Genomic DNA, 16,573 nt, shown 5'->3' with positions numbered 1-16,573 from the left:
TTGGATCTTCTCTATCTCCTCCGTCAACCCGACCTGGTACGGATCCCACACTGATGAGCAATACTCAAGTATAGGTCGAACGAGTGTTTTGTAAGCCACCTCCTTTGTTGATGGACTACATTTTCTAAGCACTCTCCCAATGAATCTCAACCTGGTACCCGCCTTACCAACAATTAATTTTATATGATCATTCCACTTCAAATCGTTCCGCACGCATACTCCCAGATATTTTGCAGGACTAACTACTACCAGTGTTTGTTCCGCTATCATATAATCATACAATAAAGGATCCTTTTTTCTATGTATTCGCAATACATTACACTTGTCTACGTTAAGGGTCAGTTGCCACTCCCTGCACCAAGTGCCTATCCGCTGCAGATCTTCCTGCATTTCGCTACAATTTTCTAATGCTGCAACTTCTCTGTATACTACAGCATCATCCGCGAAAAGCCGCATGGAACTTCCGACACTATCCACTAAGTCATTTATATATATTGTGAAAAGCAATGGTCCCATAACACTCCGCTGTGGCACGCCAGAGGTTACTTTAACGTCTGTAGACGTCTCTCCATTGATAACAACATGCTGTGTTCTGTTTGCTAAAAACTCTTCAATCCAGCCACACAGCTGGTCTGATATTCCGTAGGCTCTTACTTTGTTTATCAGGCGACAGTGCGGAACTGTATCGAACGCCTTCCGGAAGTCAAGAAAAATAGCATCTACCTGGGAGCCTGTATCTAATATTTTCAGGGTCTCATGAACAAATAAGGCGAGTTGGGTCTCACACGATCGCTGTTTCCGGAATCCATGTTGATTCCTACATAGTAGATTCTGGGTTTCCAGAAATGACATGATACGCGAGCAAAAAACATGTTCTAAAATTCTACAAGAGATCGACGTAAGAGATATAGGTCTATAGTTTTGCGCATCTGCTCGACGACCCTTCTTGAAGACTGGGACTATCTGTGCTCTTTTCCAATCATTTGGAACCCTCCGTTCCTCTAGAGACTTGCGGTACACGGCTGTTAGAAGGGGGGCAAGTTCTTTCGCGTACTCTGTGTAGAATCGAATTGGTATCCCGTCAGGTCCAGTGGACTTTCCTCTATTGGGTGATTCCAGTTGCTTTTCTATTCCTTGGACACTTATTTCGATGTCAGCCATTTTTTCGTTTGTGCGAGGATTTAGAGAAGGAACTGCAGTGCGGTCTTCCTCTGTGAAGCAGCTTTGGAAAAAGGTGTTTAGTATTTCAGCTTTACGCGTGTCATCCTCTGTTTCAATGCCATCATCATCCCGTAGTGTCTGGATATGCTGTTTCGAGCCACTTACTGATTTAACGTAAGACCAGAACTTCCTAGGATTTTCTGTGAAGTCGGTACATAGAATTTTACTTTCGAATTCAATGAACGCTTCACGCATAGCCCTCCTTACGCTAACTTTGACATCGTTTAGCTTCTGTTTGTCTGAGAGGTTTTGGCTGCGTTTAAACTTGGAGTGGAGCTCTCTTTGCTTTCGCAGTAGTTTCCTAACTTTGTTGTTTTACCACGGTGGGTTTTTCCCGTCCCTCACAGTTTTACTCGGCACGTACCTGTCTAAAACGCATTTTACGATTGCCTTGAACTTTTTCCATAAACACTCAACATTGTCAGTGTCGGGACAGAAATTTTCGTTTTGATCGGTTAGGTAGTCTGAAATCTGCTTTCTATTACTCTTGCTAAACAGATAAACCTTCCTCCCTTTTTTTATATTCCTATTAACTTCCATATTCAGGGATGCTGCAACGGCCTTATGATCACTGTAATGACGCCGTTTCTACGCCAAGAATAAAATCAGTTTAAAAACCTTCGCGACGGCCGGTGCACACTGAAAATTCTCGCCCACAATATTCCATCCAGCATACCCGCCAAAGTTCACATGTGTCCACACATGAAGGCAGCGGTAATCACTTGCTACTTTCCTCGTCACCCTGCAACTACTTTTAGTGTGAGCAGATATGAAAGTCTCATTTCCAACGGTACCAAATACGAAAAATTTTAAAATGAGATAACAGGTCTGCAATGTATTTCAAAACGTACCATATTCGTTATATATTTTTCCTAAAGACTTGCTGTTCATGGGGATGAGTACCGAATCCAGTCTTATTTGGTTTCCGAGCAATATCAAATCCCGGCGGCCAATGGTTGCTCTTCTTTGTAACGAAGCCACACATAACATGACCGACATATATTTACAAGACACAGCATGTTGTAAGGACGTGGCTGACGTTTTTTTATGTCCAGTGTGAGTTTTTAATTAAATTTCGGAGTTTGACATGTCAGATGGATGATGTGAATCTCCATCAGAAACTTCAGAACAACAGTTACCAAACGTAACACAATTTTCTGCCAAAAGGTACCAAATCCATTATTATTTTTGCAATAACAATTAAATAATTAAACATTTAACAAAGGTACTTCACATAATGTGTCTCAACATCTGTCTGAATATGAAAACAGGGCTACAAAACACATTCTTATGTTACTGTGGATGTAAAAGATTTTTGCCAGTCCTAAATAAGATTTTAAGGATTTGATATCTTCTGTCGGGACAGGAGGTGTTCTGACGTGTAGTCAAATGCCAGCCTACTGGCACAAATCATAAAACAGTAAGAGAAGACCACATTATGGCTGGTATCCGATCCAAACCTCTGAAGTAGTTTTTTAGGTGTCATGGCCAATTCAATTGTACTGTAGGTGGCAGAGAAGATCGCTGACGAATTAAGAAGCTTGGACAATCATTAACAAATTCCTGCATTGGTGGAATTACATATTACTTCTGATCAATGGCGCGAAATCGACTAAACCTTATCTCACAGAACTGGAGATACTGACGATTCAGATAATGCTTCGCACACAGAAATTCTTGTCGCTGTGAACTGTCTGACGTCACTTAGGGGTGATCTGTGACGTCTGGATTGACCTTCACCCTCTGTTTATGTGCGGATACAAGGGGTTCGTAGGGGTCACGACACTGCCCACCCTCCTCCAATAATATTTAAGTAAAAGCGGTTATGTTGTTACAGACTCAGTTTCTTAATTTATGGGAGAATAAAATAGCATGGAAACTTAGGGTCTTGGAAATGATGTGGGATTCTACAAATTCCAAGTTATGCATAACAATGGATACTTTTCAGTTTCTTGCGGCTATCAGTAAACACACATCACAAAAGTTTTGCATCACCTCGGTTCCGAGAGTTGCGGAACCTGTACAGAAAATTGGAAAAGAGATCAACATAAACAACATTTCCGCCCATTTTACTGCTCATGAAAACCACACATTACATGTTGTACCACCATACAGCGAGATCTTCAGAGATGGTGGTGCAGATTGCTGTACACACCGGTACCTCTAATGCCCAGTAACACATCGTCTTTCATTGATGTGTGATTGTACTCGTCGTGGCATACTATCCACAAATCCATCAAGGCACTGTCGGTCCAGATTGTCCCTCTCCTCAACGGCGATCCCCGTCGTAGATCCCTCAGGATGGTTGGTGTGTCACGTCGTACATGAACATCCCTTTTCATCCTATCCCAGGCTTGCTCGATAGTGCTGATGTCTCGAGAGCATGCTGGCCAGTCTAGTCGAGCGATGTCGTTATCTTGAAAGAAGTCATTCACAAGATGCGCACGATGGGCGCGCGAATTAATGTCCATGAAGACGAATGCCTCGCCAATATGCTGCCGATATGGTTGCACTACGGTCGGAGAAAGGCATTCACGTTTCGTACAGCCGTTACGGCGCCTTCCATGACCACCAGCGGCGTACGTCGGCCCCACAAACAGCAGAGAACACCCACCTTGCTGCTCTCGGTGGATAGTGTGTCTAAGGCATTCAGCCTGGCCGGGTTGCGTCCAAACACGTCTCCGACGATTGTCTGTTCAAGGCAGGTGCGACACTCATAGGTGAAGAGAACGTGATGCCAATCCTGAGCGGTCCATTCAGCATGTTGTTGGACCCAGCTGTACCACGCTGCATGGTGTCATGGTTGCAAAGATGGACCTCGGCATGGACGTCGGGAGTGAAGTGGCTTACCAAGCAGCCTACTGCGCACAGTTTGAGTTGTAACACGACGTCCTGTGGCTGCACGAAAAGCATTATTCAACATGGTGGCGTTGCTGTCAGGGTTCCTCCGAGCCAAGGTCCGCGGGTACCGGTCATCCACTGCAGTAGTAGCCCTTGGGCGGCCTGAGCGAGGCGTGCCTTCGACAGTTCCTGTCTCTCTGTATCTCCTCCACGTCCGAACAACATTGCTTTGATTCACTCCGAGAAGCCTGCACACGTCCCTTGTTGAGAGCCCTTCCTGGCGCAAAGTAACAATGCTGACGCGATCGAACCGCGGTATTGACCATCTAGGCATTGTTGAACTGTACACAACACGAGCCGTGTACATTTTTCCTGGTAGAATGACTGGAACTGATCGGCTGTCTAACCCCAAATGGTTCAAATGGCTCTGAGCACTATGGGACTTAACTTCTGAGGTCATCAGTCCCCTAGAACTTATAACTATTTAAACCTAACATCTCTGAACAGTCAAAGGGACTGTGACTGTGACACAATATCCACAGTTAACATCTGTCTTCAGGAGTTCTGAAAACCAGGGTGATCCAAAATTTTATTTGATGTCTGTAGTAAGTGCACTGAGTTAGCTCACAGTTAGAAGCGGCAGACCACAGAAAGTTGAGTAAGGCGTGGCAAGGGAAAAAATAAAAAAAACAGTCAACCATAAAGTCCGAATTCTCGAACGACACGGTTCGAGACATGTATTCTCAAGATGTGTGGGGACTTCTGGGACACCACTTAGGTCTACTTCACACTTATCCGGCAAACATCTATATGGCACCGTATGCACGGCAGTGTTATGGAGAATCGTACCGCGTATTTCATATCAGCGGGCACGGACTACTGCCTCCCAAACGACACACGGCAGCCGTGTAGCTGCCGGACACTCTCACAGCACTGTATTCCTGCTGTACCGTTACCAAGGTGACGCGTCTGCTAGTGGATACTTTGGAAATACTGATGCATTGACATTTTTCAGGCACGGCAGACTTCGAGACAACAACAGCGTATACATCAGTTAATTCGTTGTGATTTTGCTTGTGTTTCTTTTTGTATTCGTAGCTTCTTCTGGTAAGCCTACACATGGTTTGAGAAATAGACACTAAGCGATTAATATCTTAAACGGAAGAACAGACAGATTTGTAGGAGAAAACTTTAGATAAGTACAAGTACAGGATTCATACAAAAATGTTCCTCGATGAATTCATAGAATTGCGTGGACCATGTAAAAACATCAGCGACAAAGGAAGAAACAAATGAATACGTGGAACAAGTCAGTCAATCGTTTGATGATGATGTATTGGATTACTTTCAAAAATATGTAAACAATGAATGAAAAATACGTCCTCCCAAAAACTATGTTTTAGGAAACTGCTAGTCTAGTGAACCCTCTGAAGTTGTTCCTGAAACTATTTACTGAAATTCCTCCACGAACCTATCTAGCTCCCTGCACTCGTGCCCATCCAGTTATCGGTAATGTATTTTCAGTATCATAGCCATCTCTGTGACGCACAGAGCTATACAAAACGACACCAGATTTTGCAATATCTGCAGAGAAATCAGAATCTATGTTGAAGGGCGTTTGAAAAATTCTCCATTTGCTGCTCGGTAATCCAAAGTTACATTCTACGTACCTTCGAACTACGGAAAGACGGTAAGTGAAAATTGTCATTGCAGTTTTCAACATATTCTCTGCGTATGGTTGAAGAAGAGATATGTCCACACCGAAAGTCTCATCCCCCGCGAAAAATTAAGATATCTTGGGGGATCGTTCAGTCGCTATGAAGGTCTTAGAATGTTGATATACTCAATAGAAAGTAAACGAAACAATCACTCAGGATCTCGGTGAAGCACTTGGAATACAGTGTGAAACGCTCCGTTTGGCTCCTTTTTAAATTAAGTGGATGAGTCCACTGTATTCTGTTTCTATTGTTTTACATTGACAACAAGCTAAACTCATGTTAGCATCTGTTCCCATTCTATTTTGCTGGGACTGCGTTCAGAGAGTGGGAAGCAATAAAATGGTGACTCCTGTGTCCTGCCGTTTACAACAGCATGAGGAAATATCAGAAACTATCGCGGTTTTTTGGACGGCTACCGGACCAGTGTGAAATGGGCCCTACATTGACGCTTGTCGTCTTCCCTGAACTCTGTGAGTCAAGATTTTATGTGCTTTCTATGTCTGTCTCCAGGCAACTTACGGACGAAACTGTCTAATCGAATGGAAGGTGAAACATCCATTCACTTTGTTGATTTGCCGTATTTTAGCTTTTATACTAATTTGTATGAGGGTGATGTCATTTTTCTCCCCTTTTTAGTTGTTTATCTCCTAAGCTGAAGGTCTCTCTCAGATATAAATAATTTTTCTTTATATAGCTGAGAAATGAATCCCCAGTATATACATTAGGCTTAACACACGGTCGCGGCTGCGGCAGTTATTAACGCGCCCCGACACCGTCCCCGCGGCCTGTTGCGCCGCAGTGAACACAGCCCCGGGGCGGCGAGAAACGCAAACACCGGCCCCAAGTTTGCAGTCCAAGCAAGGCAGCCGCGGCGTGGGCTGCCCTGGCCGGAGCGGGCTAGTTTGCATACGCTGCCGCCAGCCAGCTGTTAATAACACGCGTGTTCCAGCAGCCCGAGCATGCGGCTACTGTGCGTGAGAAAGGTTCAGCAGTGCAAACACCGGGCTGTTCTTTGTCATGTACGGTCGCGGCGAAAGTGTCTTTCAACGACAAGCTGCTGGAATCGCAATTGTGTAAAGTCTGGTTTACTGCTTAGATTCGTCATTGAAAGCCACCTCCATGCCCCTACTAATCCCTGTGATGCAGAGAGAGGCTTCCGCTCATGTTACGACTGTACAGGTTGTTTCAGCTGCTCGTACCACTGGGTTTTATGCTACCTGCAACGCCTTCAAATACCGCATGCAATATTTTCATATTCCCTCTCTCGCTACGTGCCAACTATTAGATCTGCAGAAAAAAATGAACACACCATTTTTGTACGAAATTTAATGAAGATAAATTTTGTGCTGTGAGACGTTCTCAGCGGAAGCTGTAGTTTTCGAATTATTCTAGAAAAACATACAAAACTAAACATCAAACGCATTTTTCCGTTTAATTCGAAACCTTGGTCTCCAGCGAAAACGTTCTGCATTACAAAACTAAACTACAATAAATTTCTTCATTCCTTCAGTAGGAGTGATAGTTTCCGCATAGTGACGGAAAGAATACAAAAATCTCGCATGTGCTTTGTGAAAGCGTTGCAGGTTGCATAAAACCAAACTGTGGGGGCAACTGCATCACCCTGTTTAAAGACAAGGAAATGAATACTGAAAAAGAGTTTGTTCCGGATTGCACCTTACTTTTTGAGGTAACAATCAGCTGCTTTGGCGCTACAAAGATTTATGGTCGCTCGTAGTTTAATTTGTTTCTTCACCTTTATTAATGATCGGTCATTTTGGTAAGTACAGTACCTGAAAAAAAAATGGAAGCAACCACAAAATGTGGTGGAGAACAAATGAAATTTCGCAGGTTGAGGAGGTATATAATTTTAGTTCAGTGATTACAAAATACAAAATCGATTCAAATTTAGTAAGAATACAGCAGTGTGGCCCCACTTACCGGTATGAAGATGTACTCCCTCAGACGGGAGGCATGCGCTGATTCAGTTGGGAAAGGTGTTATAAATCTTTTTGTCTTCTGCTAAGGAAATCTGTTCCACAATTATTATTACTGGTCCTTGATATCCTGGTACACTGTAGGGGTTTATGTCCGAGCTGGTCCGTCACATTTTCTAATGTAGACAGATATAGGTATCTTGTTGGCCACAACAGTACCTCAGCACCACACGTGCATTTCAAAGCGATAGGTGCCGTGTGTAGATAAGCACTGTCCTCTTGAAAAATAGCGCACGATACTGCCGCATGAGAGGTAACACAACAGCGCACAAGACATCCATAACGCACTATTCTCCTGTCCGAGCTTCCTCATTCACTACCATCCATGACCTGAAATTATATCCAATGGTTCCGCACACCAAGACGCCAGAGGTAACACCACTGTGCCCTTAGAAAACAATGTGCTCTGTGACCAGGTCGTATCCATAATCGTGCAGAACCACGATTCATCGGTGAGCTCAGTTCGACGCCATTCATCTACAACCCATGCTTCATGTGCACTGTTTAAACGCAAGTGCAAGTGTTTGTGTTACTGTGTTAACAGTAGCCTATGCATGGGACGGTAATTCCCCAATCTGGATGCTGGTAGTCTCTGACCAATGGTGCGGAATGATAGAAAATTTTCCAGAGAGCCCATTACTTCATTACTTGTTCCCGGATCGCAGCCGTAAATGTGAAGATGTGACGACTGCGTGATGCACAGTGAGGTTGCTGATAATCCTGTCTCATACGAGTACACAGCATTTCCATGTACTACACGTTAAACACTGAGGATGTGAGGCTTTACGCGCCCCTTATATTCTCTACCATTCGCAGTCGTTCGACTGGAAGTTTGATGAGGAGTGTGCCTACCCTCGCCTCCCCACGTAGGCCGACATAGGGTCCCCGTCAGAACTGAATGAACAATAAACCTGGATACTGGGTAATTCGACCAGCTGGTCAAATGAACACAGACAAATATGGAGCCTTTCATATATTGTGAGCTGTTGATAATGCTGCCTCATACGAGTACACAGCTTGTCCCTGTACTAAAAGTTGAACGCTGAGGATGTGACGCTTTACATGCGCCTTTTATTCTCTACTATTCGCAGTAACAACATTAAACACTAACAACACTAATGCGCTCTAGTCGCCGTTCTACCTCTCACAGACAAGTACACATCTTATCATTTAATTCCTGCTGATGGTGTATGTGTGTACAAAGATACACTGACATGTGAGAGCTTCATTTCGTTCTTCGTCAGGTAGTCGAATATCAAACGTGTATTTTTAGAAGAGCGGTTGGTTGCGGACTGCCTCAACGGAGTAATGCTGAATCAGTGGATGGAAATTCTGGCCGTGTGCGTTGATCCCCAGATGTGTCTCCTAGGAAATTTATGACACTTACTTACGCTTAAAATTATTGACCATCTAATACTACAAAAGGAAGAATTAATATTCGTAATAATTATAAAGGAACTAAAATAATATTGTGCACAGCTGAGGAAAGAGGGGGCAGGGGAATAAGAAAATGGAAAAGAAAAATAAACAGTTTGTTAAAATACGTGAAACAGTTGGCAGTTGGCCAGTTTCATTAATCATCTTAATCCGCTTCAGCGACTAGGTAGGTCTACATCCAGTTCCCATTTTGTATTAAATTCTGAAATCTTCTGGATGCAAAAACAACTCGACTTTGCAGTGCAGTATTTCCCTTTTCTTGTTTTCTGTGATAGATTATGTACTAGACATATCTCCCATTGTAACTCTGCCACGTTTACTAGTTATTTCTCTTACTTTTTCAATCTAGCATTTTCGAAACCAATACTCCCCACACATTCTTCTAAACTGTATTTGGATACGATACATTTCAAGAAACACTAAGAGGATTTCTGATGACGCTCTCCAGTAGGCGTCAGAGATCTTCATAAGCATGTGAACCGGGCTCAGTAACTAAAGTTTGAAAAGCCACAAACGTGCGGCGGAGCTCGCTATAGAGTTAAGTGTGACGTCAATAATATTGCGAAAGCCTTGGCGGCTCAAATGTTGATAAGACGATTTCAGTAAGACAGAGAAAATCTTTGTACTAGCAAAAATGAATGACGCCCTAAAGCAATTAATTAGGGAATAGTGTTGAGCCGTTTTACAAGTTAGCGTTGAGAATCTATCCACGTCAGCTACAGAAGTGGAAAAAATAGATCTGCTAGAGAGTTATATCTATCGGTTGACACGTCATGCTGCTAGCGTCCATCACCGAAAACCTGATAGGAAACCTAATACTAACGGAGCCATTAGATACCGTGACGGTAAATGTAAATGTCATGTGACTAGGGCCTCCCGTCGGGTAGACCGTTCGCCGGGTGCAAGTCTTTCGTTTTGACGCCACTTCGGCGACTTGCGCGTCGATGGGGATGAAATGATGATGATTAGGGCAACACAACACCGAGTCCCCGAAAGGAGAAAATCTCCGACTCAACCGGGAATCGAACCCGGGTCCTTAGGATTGACATTCTGTCTCGCTGACCACTCAGCTACCGGGGGCGGACATCGTGACGTTGAAGCAAGCCTAGTGTGGTGCCTTCAGCATCTCCCAGGTGCCTGGAAATGAAGATGGGAGACATGTGACTTCGTATAGGTATTTAGTAGTAGTGGAAGCTATGTGAAATGATTGTATCACTGAAAAGCAGAATTATGAAAAATGGAATTAATGTTAATACAAGTGGTACAGTACATTACTAAGACTGTCCACCGCGAGACTGAATTCTTCTAGTGAGGTAAGGTCATGTGACGCGGTGAGGAAACAGTATAAGCGCAGCAGAAGCCAATGGAGAATCATTCCACTGACTGTAGGGGTCACAAATGGTGAAAATCACTGACATAATCGACTTTGACAAAGGGCAGGTTCCTAGGGACGATCATTTGGAAAACGGTGTAGCTGGTTGACTGTTCGCGTGTAACTGTTGTGAGCAGTTATGGAAAATTCTTGAGGTGCGGTGAAACCGTAAGTAGGCGAAGAAGTGTTGGACGTTCGTCATTCAGACAGAACAGACTTAGTGCTGGGGCACATCGCAGAGCGCACGTTGTGAACACGGGGCCCGTATAGACAAATCCTACATATTCTCATGTCGACCCAAGAACACCACATTTATTATTGCAATGGACACGAGATTAACAATATTGGACCGTGCATCAATAGAAATGTGCATCTGGTCGGATGAATCGCGTTTTTTGTTTCACCAGATCGACGGATATGTCCAGATACGCAATCATAATAGCAAATGGCGGATCGAAACATGCACAACGCTTGGGACAGAGGCCAAGCCGGAACAGTCTTATGCTACAGAGGTCATTTTCCTGAGCATTCAGAGAGACTGTGGCAATAATCGAAATCACCATGATAACTGTGAGCCACGTTAACTTCACTGCAGACCTCCTGTATGCCTCCACATTTGATGTCTTCTCCGACGGCAATGGCATCTTCCAGCAGTATAACTGTCCATCTTACAAGGTGACAATCGCGCTACAATAGTTTGAGGAGCATGGCAAAAAAATCTGATACCTTGGCCAGCAGTTCAACTGACCTGATCCAGCTGGACTACATATGGGATGTTATTGGGGGCTCTCTGGTGTTACATCTACACGGAAACGCAGCAAGGACGCTTCGAATTGATGCCAATCAGAATCTCCGTTTCGTTGCGTTCCAGGTGTGGCTACGAAGACGATGATCATAATGTATTGCTTCACAGCGTAGGGTTTTTGGAAGGGTTTCAGAAAACGCAGTTCATCTGCAAAGGTAATAGCACACAAGAAGCGGCTAATTCCACTGATCCAGTGTTCGTCATCCTTTTCAAGTTGCAATACCTACATTTGCTGCAAGAATTCAGAGGTGCTCTGCTAGAATTGAAAGAGATCGATGTTGCACAGACTTGAGTTCAGCGAGAACCCTTGGACGAAAGACGACCTGAATCATTGGAAAGCGTGGTGCTTGAATTTGGAGAAACGGAAGAAGCCTCTGCTACCATCACGCTGCCGTCATACTGTACGTCAAGTGAAGCTCATGAGACTAAGAGAAATTAGGGCACATACAGACACATATGCACAGTTATCTTTCCTTAATTATGTACATGAATGGAATAGAGAAGACAATCAAAAATGTTGGAACGATGAACCGTAAGGCCATGCATTGTACCGTGGTGTGCGGAGTATGTATATAGATGTGGTTAACACACTATAAGAAATATAGCTTAAGCTTCATTACTCTAATACAGCACATAACAGTGTGTTCATTTGTATCAATGACATAGGAAGTAGTTTTTGCTGTGTTAACAGTCCAGGATTATACGGGAAGCAAAGGAGCTGTGCGCCAGCGTCACTTCCATTAGAGTTCTCTTGCGTGATCTTTCCCCTACAGTTGACTTCTTCTGGTACACTCTTCTTTTAAGCTTACAGTCGCTCCCTGTAGCGTGCTTCTTGTAAACATTCGTAGAAAAAGTTGGTTTGCTCTTGAGCATTCATTAGTGGCACACAATATGTATTCGTGTAATGAAAGAGTAGTAAACACAAATAACATAGTTGTATCGCAGAGCTTGTGTTGTTCATCATCCATTATTCCACAAAATTCAAGTGCTTTGACACCCTCCGAATGTGGTCTACATTCCTAGAGAGATAAGAGAATGTTACAGCTCACTATTCTCAAAATGGTTTTTGGTCCCGAGGAAGAGTTAAAGTTTTAATGCAGACCCAAATTGTAGACTATAGGTGTACATAAGTATGCAGATTTTAACTCATACGGGTGTGTGTTTGTGTGTATAAATTACGTCTAAAAATTGTATTTACATAAATTAAATAAAAATGAATACTTCGAAAAAGGTCTGAGATCTTGAAACCAATGAAATATTTGTACGGATACAAGCGAGCCTTTCGTTTTAAAAAAAGAATGCAATTTAAGTTTAATCGTTACTTCTGATGATACGAAATTGGTCTCAACTGTTTCACAAATCAATCACAGAAATATAAAACAACTTTTCACATTTCGACTCGGCTTCCTTTCCTTGTCAGTTTTTCATGGAATAATTTCTACAAGATACATGCACGTGAATGGAAAGTAACCATTTATACTGTTTTTCGTGGTTTGTTTATGTCTATCACTTTACTTTGGCATTTGTTGAGGACGTTACGACTAATTACGGAACTCGATTTATGAATAAATGATATATGAATAAATACATGTGTTATATAATATGTGTAGCATGAAAAATATCTATAAAGTTGGCAACACAATGACCAAAACGAAACTGTGTTGTGTAAAAGTAAGGGTAAGAAAAAGCAATGAAGTAGAAAAAGCAACGAAGCTTCTCAAAGGTGCATTCAAATATGAGCGGGCACAGACAACGAGATCATGTTCATACAAATGAAAAATATATGAATTAATTTAAAACTAGAGTGAAATTCTGTAGGATAAGCCATCTTAATTTAAATAAATTACATCGTTTATCGACCAAGCTGTCAGGGACACTACGTAGGCTAATGGGTTACAGACGAAGCTGCAAAGAACGCTACGTAGGCTGTTTTTGCCAAGAGAAACGTTTGTTTAATTAGCGGTACGTTATTAGGGCCATCTCCCTCTGCGGGCGACCTTAAAAAATTCTCAACCCGACCCTCCCGGAGTGTCTTCAATATTTTAAGATTTTCATTTCAGCCCGGAAAGAAACGGTGCTGCCTAATTATGGGTTCTCTTGCAGTGCCTGTAATTAAGACTGAGAGAAGAGAGGGGAAGAGATAGGAAGGGACTGCACCCAGTTGGTGGCCTTCTCCCACTATGGTCTCCAAGAGAGATGAGCACGAGGTGTTCCTGTCTATAGTGTCTGTGTCACATCTCACCTACGAACAAATTGGCTCACGGATGATTCACGTTCCTTTTACACGTACTTTCTCTACTATTGTACGCGTCATTCTTTAATCTCTGACACAGACAAAGAATTACGTACACATAATTAAATGTATCTCTTCTTTAATCACCTCTAACAAATCTCACACAATATATTAGTTGAATTACTTCGCCTCTGTCTATGTAGTGTTTCTATGTGTTGATGTTTTAGCTGCTGTCGCGGCTAATACGCACATCAGTAGCAGACAAATTACACGAGAATCGGAAATCACCAAACGTCGCTGTTGAGAATGCTACATCAGTATCGATTGCACCAGTACCATATTTATATGCACCAATTGCATGGCGACGACTTTGAACGTCGTGTACAGTTCTGCCACTGGGCACAAGAGAAATTACCGGACGATGACAGATTTTTTGAACCCGTTCTATTTAGCGACGAAGCGTTATTCACCAACAGCGGTAACGTAAACCGGCATAATATGCACTGTCGGGCAACGGAAAATCCAAGATAGCTGCGACAAGTCGAACATCAGCGACCTTGGCGGGTTACTGTATGGTGCAGCATTATGGGAGGATGGATAATTGGCCCCCATTTTATCGATGGCAATCTAAATGGTGAAATTTATGCTGATTTCCTACGCATTGTTCTACCGATGTTACTACAAGATGTTTCACTGCATGACAGAATGGCAATGTACTTCCAGCATGATGGATGTCCGGCACATAGCTAGCGTGCGATTGAAGCGGTATTGAATAGCATATTTCATGACAGTTAGATTGGTCGTCGAAGCACCATACCATGTCCCGCACGTTCACCAGATGTGACGTTCCCGGATTTCTTTATGTGGGGAAAGTTGAAGGATATTTGCTATCGCGATCCACCGACAACGCCTGACAATGCGTCAGCACATTGTCAATGCATGTGCGAACATTACGGAAGGTGAACTACTCGCTGATGAGAGGAATGTCGTTACACGTAGGGCCAAATGCTGTGAGGTTGACGGACATCATTTTGAGCATTTATTGCATTAAAGTGGTATTTTCAGGTAATCGCGCTGTAACAGCATGCGTTCTCAGAAATGATAAGTTCACAAAGGTACATGTATCACATTGGAACAACCGAAATAAAATGTTCAAACGTACGTACATTCTCTATTTTAATTTAAAAAACCTACCTGTTAGCAACTGTTCGTCTAAAATTGTGAGCCATATAATTTTGTCTATTACAGCGCCGTCTATCACAAAGCGAAAAAAGTGGTCCAACTAAAACATTCATATTTCTTTACGTACTACACGAATATGTAATAAAAATGGGGGTTCCTGTTTTAAAAAACGCTGATGATATCCGTTTAATCTATGGCAGCGCCATCTAGCGGGCCAACCATAACGCCATCTTGTTTCCCCCTTCAAGCTAGACAAGTTTCGTCCCTTTTAGTTTTTTCGTTTGACGCTTATTTCGTGAGATATTTGGCCCGGTCACGATCAATGACCACCCTGTATATTATAATATTCAATGTGGTGTTATCTCCACTACAAGTGAATGTGTGATGGAGTGGACGATTTTTTTTTTTTGTTCGTAAGTACGACACAGACGGGAGAAAGACAGAAAAAACACAAAGCAATGAGTTATTGTCCAAGGGAGATGAATCTTTTATAAAAAGTAGTAGCTGCCATGAACCCTAAATATGAACCTTGTAACCAGGGAAACTTTAAAGAGAAGCCATGTTTCGAGCGGAGCTATTTGTGATATACAGACAATTAGGAAGATAGAAATGAAATAAAACTTCCTGGCAGATTAAATGTGCCTGGGGTTGGCTGTGGCTAAGCCATGTCCCCGCAGCATCCTTTCTTTCAGGAGTGCTAGTTCTGCAAGGTTCGCAGGAAGTTAGGAAGGTAGGAGACGAGATACTGGCAGAAGTAAAGCTGTGAGTACCGGGCGTGAGCCGTGCTTCGGTAGCTCAGATGGTAGAGCACTTGCCCGCGAAATGCAAAGGTCCCGAGTTCGAGTCTCGCTCAGGCACACAGTTTTAATCTGCCAGGAAGTTTCATATCAGCGCACACTCCGCTGCAGAGTGAAAGGCTCATTCTTGGCAGATATTGTCCAATTTTCCGTCTCGCCGCGGCAGCCGTGCTGTGCGGACGTGTGCTGAGTTTCATTCGCCGCGGTCTGCTGTGCTTCGGCGTGGTAAGTCGAAGTGCTTGTTGCATCGTTGCAGAAATTCTACGCATATTGAAATTTGAAATATGAATTCGTGATGGCGCACTTGAACAGACAAGATACTTCGAAATTCTCGTTTGATCGTAATTACGCCCGACCTGAACTACACGAACTCGAAGATGGGTTGGAATATGAACTGAAAGTTGATTCAGAGGATGTCATTGAAATGCATCTTTCGATAGTGAGCAGTATTGTATTTGTGAAATTGAGGAATGTAAAAATATGTGACAAAATAGTTGAGTCTTGCGGAGGAATTATGAAGTTTAAACAATGTGATGGAAACGTAGGCGAAGTCACCGTAACACATGCAGGGTTTGGAATAAGAACGATCAGGATATTCGAACTACCATTCGAAGTACCGGCGGAACAAATAAACGCAGTCATAGCGCCGTACGGTAAAGTTCTCAGCAATGTTGCTGAACGGTGATCCAACGCACGCAAATTCCAAGTTCTCAACGGAGTGAGACAATTAAAGGTCGATTTGCACAAGCATGTACCGTCATACATCAGCGTGTGTGGATACCGAGGTAATGTTATATACGACGGCTAGCCGAGGACGTGCGCGGCGTGCAACTCTCCCGGCCACGTCCGCGCTGAGTGTTTACAGCGGCGAGTGGCGCAGGTGCCGGCTGGCGAGGCGCCGCGACCGCCGGCTATGACTGCGCTGCCAGCGACTCACGCTACGGCTGCCCGCGGCCAAGTCTTGACCCCAAGC

Source organism: Schistocerca serialis, chromosome 8 (genome assembly GCF_023864345.2).
Source record: "Schistocerca serialis cubense isolate TAMUIC-IGC-003099 chromosome 8, iqSchSeri2.2, whole genome shotgun sequence".
Lineage (NCBI taxonomy): Eukaryota > Metazoa > Arthropoda > Insecta > Orthoptera > Acrididae > Schistocerca > Schistocerca serialis.
Note: the sequence above shows the minus strand (reverse complement) of the source record.